The sequence below is a fragment of the Arachis hypogaea genome, chromosome 15, assembly GCF_003086295.3.
Source record: "Arachis hypogaea cultivar Tifrunner chromosome 15, arahy.Tifrunner.gnm2.J5K5, whole genome shotgun sequence".
Lineage (NCBI taxonomy): Eukaryota > Viridiplantae > Streptophyta > Magnoliopsida > Fabales > Fabaceae > Arachis > Arachis hypogaea.
The window spans coordinates 156,223,493-156,228,924 of NC_092050.1; positions in this window are offsets into that span (position 1 = coordinate 156,223,493).

Sequence of the window (5,432 nt, forward strand, 5' to 3'; positions counted from 1 at the left end):
GAAGGAGTTAGAAGTTAAGCTTGGGTTTTGGCTTCAAGTGTGGAGGCTTCCCTCTTCTATAAAAAGAGTGAACTACCACTGTTTGAAGCAAGGAGAAAATTTGAGAGTGCAAGGCACAGAATTCTCAGAGCTACCTGAACTAACAGATTTCTCTTCTCCTTCAATGTATTCTGTTTAGTATTTTTCTGTTTAATTTTATCATGTCTTGAGTCTCATGGAAAAAGGAAAACAATGAGGTTTGTATGAAAAAGTCATAGAGCGAAAAAAGGCAAAGAGTGCAAAATTAAAAGAAAAAGCCATAGATGTCTTAGAGTTCCTTTGTTCATCTATGTTGTGTTTCATGATTCTGTGGGAATCCCCTTGTAAGTTGGGTTAACACTTTACAGTTTGTAATCAGATTGATTATAGTGAAATTCCATCATGCTTGTGATGGAGACTGGATGTAGGCTGCACTGCACTTAGCAGCTGAACCAGAATATATCTAGATGTAATCTTTCTCTCTTCTCTACTCCATTTCTGTTTCTACTGCACAGGAGCAAAAACCAAAAATATCTCGTGCCAAGTAACGAGACAAAAAGAAAAGTCTCGTGGCTAAGGACGAGACAAAAGAAAAAGTCTCGTATCCAGTGACGAGATAAAAAGACAAAAAGTTTCCTGAATTGGTTTCACAGGTCAGCAAGGGTTATCAAGCGAAAAGGGGGCTAAGATTCAACCCCCCCTTCTCTTAGCCGCTGAAACCATCAATTGGTATCAGAGCTTGGTCTCAAAGAGATCAAGCTTTGCAGCTTGGAGTAAAGATCCTCATGGCAGAAAACAGTGGCTCAAATGTGGTGTCCTACAACTTACAGAAGGACAGTCAAGCAACAGACCGCCTCTTTTCAATGGAAAAACTATACCTATTGGAAAGAGAGAATGAAGATCTTTGTGCAAGCAGTAGACTATAGACTTTGGAAGATCATCTTGGAAGGCCCTCAATTTCCAACTAACACAAGTGCTGAAGGAATAGTTTCTCTCAAACCAGAAGCAAGCTGGACCGAGGAAGATAGGAAGAAGGTGGAGTTAAACGCCAAGGCAGTAAACCTGCTCAACTGTGCTATCAGCTTCGAGGAGTACCGACGGGTATCAAGATGCACAACGGCAAAGGAAATCTGGGACAAATTGCAAATCACCCATGAAGGAACTACCATTGTAAAGAAGACTCGGACAGACATGTTGAACAGAGAGTATGAAATGTTTGCAATGAAGGAAGGAGAGTCCATTGATGAACTGTTTGAACGATTCAACATCATCATTGTTGGCTTAGATGCTCTGGAATTACATATCCTGATTCTGTGCTAGTGAAAGAGTGCTGAGATGTCTCACAAAAGAGTGGGAAACAAAAGCTTTAATTATTTCTGAGACAGTAGCTTAGACTCCATGACTTGTGATGATTGAGAGGAAATCTTCTTGCTTTTGAAAACATCTATTTGAAAAAAGATTCAAAAAAGAAAGGAATCTCTTTTTCTTCTATGACTAACCCTCTGGATGAAGAATCCATTGATAACTCCTCTGAACATGAATTTGTGTTGTTTGCCAAAAAATTCAGGAAAATGATGAAGCTCAAAGGCAAAGGCAGCAGCTCAAGGAGAGTAAAGAAAGACCTTAGCAAGGTAACCTGTTACAACTGCAAGGAAATGGGGCATTTCAAATCTGATTGTCCCAAGTTAAAAAGGGAGGAGAAGCCGAAAAGAGGAAAGAAGAAGGGACTGATGGCCTCATGGGAAGACTTGGAGAATGACTCAGATGATGATGAAGAAACCGAGACCAAGTCACAACCATGTCTCATGGCAGATCACATAGATCAGGTAGTCTTTCACAACCCTAACACTGAGGATCTCCATCTTATGATAGACCACCTTTCTGAAAAAATAAGATGTTTTCTGTTGGAAAATCAAGAACTTGAACAACAAATCACCATTCTTAAGGCTGAAAATAGTTTTCTTAAAGAGAAAGTGAGAGAGGCCGAAACTGCTTGTGATCTTGTTGAAGAAAATAAGCAGTTAAGAGCCCAAATTAAGAGCTGTGAAAGTAACCATTCCGTTCTTGCATATGTAGATTGTTTTAAACAAAATGAAGAGTTGCTTAAAGAGGTTAAAAGGCTTAAGGAAGACTTAGCCAAGTTCACACAAAGTTCTGAAAATCTGAATCAAATCTTGGCTAGTCAAAAACCTCTTTATGATAAGGATGGGTTGGGGTTTATAAAACTGAAAAATCTCATTTTGAAAACATTGCTTCATCTTCAAATGATACAAGGTATCAAGACCCAACCTACTTTAACAAAACAGCAACTCCAAGATTTTGTAGCTATGCAATTGAAATGGTCACTTTCCTATTCAATGTTTCTTTGGTGAAAGAATGATTGGTGATAAAGTTTGTAAAGTTGTTTTTTATTACAATGGCTTAGGACATAGAAGATGGTTTAACGTAAAAGGATCCAAAAAGATTTGGATACCTAAGGTCTCTTAAGCTTGTTTTGTAGGTGTGCCTAGCATCCAAACGAAAGGAAAATATGTGGTATATGGATAGCGGATGCTCTAGGCATATGACCAGAAAGACAACCTTCTTCATAAAGCTTGATGAATATGATGGAGGACTTGTCACATTCGGTAATGATGCAAAAGGAAAAATAGTGGCTGTTGGGAAAGTTGGTAAAAAATTTTCATCTTGTATAAATGATGTTCTCCTTGTACATGGTTTGAAACATAATTTGCTTAGTGTTAGTCAATTGTGTAATTTGGGTTTTAAAGTTGTTTTTAAGAAGTTTGTTTGTTTGGTTGTTTGTGAGAAAACTGGGGATATTTTATTTGAAGCTAAAAGATGCAATAATGTGTATGGATTAACTCTTGAGGACCTAAAAGAACAAAATGTAACATGCTTTACATCTCTTGATTCTGAAAAATGGCTATGGCATAGAAAGTTGGGACATGCAAGCATGTACCAAATTTCTAAGTTAGTTAAGAAAAATCTAGTTAGAGGAATTCCAAATATAAAATTTGATAAGGATCTTACTTGTGATGCTTGTCAATTGGGCAAACAAGTAAAATCCTCTTTTAAACCTAAAGATGGAATCTCAACCAAAAGGCCATTGGAGATGTTACATATTGATCTTTTCGGACCAACTAGAACTCAAAGTTTAGGAGGTAAACACTTTGGTCTTGTGGTGGTAGATGATTACTCTAGATTTGGTTGGGTATTTTTCCTTGCTCATAAAAATGATGCTTTTCATGCCTTTTCCACCTTTGCAAGAAAATTCAAAATGAAAAAGATTTGAAAATTGCCATTGAGAAGTGATCATGGAAGAGAATTTGAAAATCAAGATTTTGAAAAATTCTGTGATGACTTAGGAATTTCTCATAATTTTTCATGCCTAGAACCCCCAACAAAATGGGGTGGTTGAAAGAAGGAATAGAAGCATTCAAGAGATGACTAGGGCTATGCTATGTGAAAATGAGATTCCTAAATTTTTATGGGCTGAAGCTGTGAACACAGCATATTATATTTTGAATAGAACAATCATTAGAAAAGGATTAAAGAAAACCCCTTATGAGCTATGGAAAGAACCCCTCCAAATCTTAAGTACTTTCATGTTTTTGGATGCAAATGCTTTGTACTTAACAATAAGGAAAACTTGGAAAGTTTGATCCAAAATCCTATGAAGGAATGTTTGTTGGATATTCCACCACAAGCAAGGCCCTATAGAGTTTATCTCAAAGAGCATAGAACTATAGAGGAATCCATACATGTTACTTTTTGTGATTCTAACTTAATTCCCAGTATTGTAAAGGATAATGATTCAGATTGTGAAGAGGCTGGAACAAGTAAAGAAAATCTCAAATCTGTGCAAAATGAAGAATTTGTCAGCCCGGTTTTATCTCCTCAGATTGAAGGAGAAACTTCCATTTTGTCTCCTGAGCAGACACGAGAAACTGAAACAGTGAGACCATCAGAAGTTCATCAAAGCTTAACACCTACCCGAAATCCTAGAGAATGGAAGTCCATGAGGGGTTATCCTCATGACTTCATCTTGGTGATCCCTCTCAAGGTGTAACCACAAGATCTCCACCAAAAGGCAAGCCGAACCTAGCATCTTGCTCTCTTGTCACAAATGGAGCCCAACAATGTCAAACAAGCTCTTGAAGACCCATAATGGGTTAATGCAATGAAAGAAGAGCTTGCTCAATTCGACAAAAATGAGGTTTGGACACTAGTACCCCATCCCGGATGGTAAGAAAGTAACGGGTACTAAATGGGTATTTAAAAATAAACTTGGTGAGGATGGACAAGTTGTTCGTAACAAGGCTAGATTAGTAGCCCAAGGTTACGATCAAGAAAAGGAATAGATTTGATGAGTCTTTTGCTCCGGTAGCTAGAATGGAAGCAATTAGGTTGCTTCTTGCCTATGCCGCCCATAAAGGTTTCAAAATGTTTCAAATGGATTTAATTGCTTTCCTTAATGGTTTATTGATAAGGTGTATGGGCTCAACCCCGTTTTGAGATAAAAAGTTCCAAATAGTTTCAAATTAACTAAGGCTCTTTATGGTCTTAGAAAGCTCCAGAGCTTGTATGAAAGGCTTAGTGCTTTCTTGTGGAAAATCATTTTAAAGGGGTACCACCGACACTACTTTATTTATCAAGCATTAATAATGATATACTTCTTTATTCAGTTTATGTTTCATGACATTGTATTTGGATCGGCCATGTATCCTTGTGTGAGGTTTGGAAAACTTATGACTAGTGAGTTTGAAATGAGTTTAATGGAGAGCAACTTTCTTTCTTGGCCTCCAAATCAAAAAACTCCTATGTACTTTTATCACCAAGGAAAGTATCAAAAACTTATCAAAAGTTTGGCCTAGAAAATCCAAATCAATGAATACACCGATGCATCTAACACAAACTTGAAAAGGATGATGATGGCCAAATGTGGGATGAAACAAAGGTATAGAGGAATGATAGGTTCACTTATGTATCTTACCTCCTCTTAGACGACATTGTCCAAGTGGGTGTATGTTCAAGGTTTCAATCTCACCCAAAAGAATCCCATCTTACGGCTGTTAAACGATCATTAGATACATTAAGGAACCTGTAATATGCATGGTATCCTAAATCGATGACTTTTGTGCAGTAGGTTTGTGATGCAGATTATGCGGAGATAGCAGTGGAATAGACGAAGACATCCGCATGTGTTGCTTCCTTGAAGCTCACTCAACATGTGTCAAGCAAAAGCAAGCACAGTGCTTTATCCAAGCTGAAGCAGAAACATATCCGCATCTGCAAGCCTGCTCTCAATTATTTGGCTAAAACACAATTAGAAGATTACAAATTAAAGCATCAATAGTATACCCTTATTTGTGATATATGAGTGCCTATAACATTCAAAAAATCCATCTGCACTC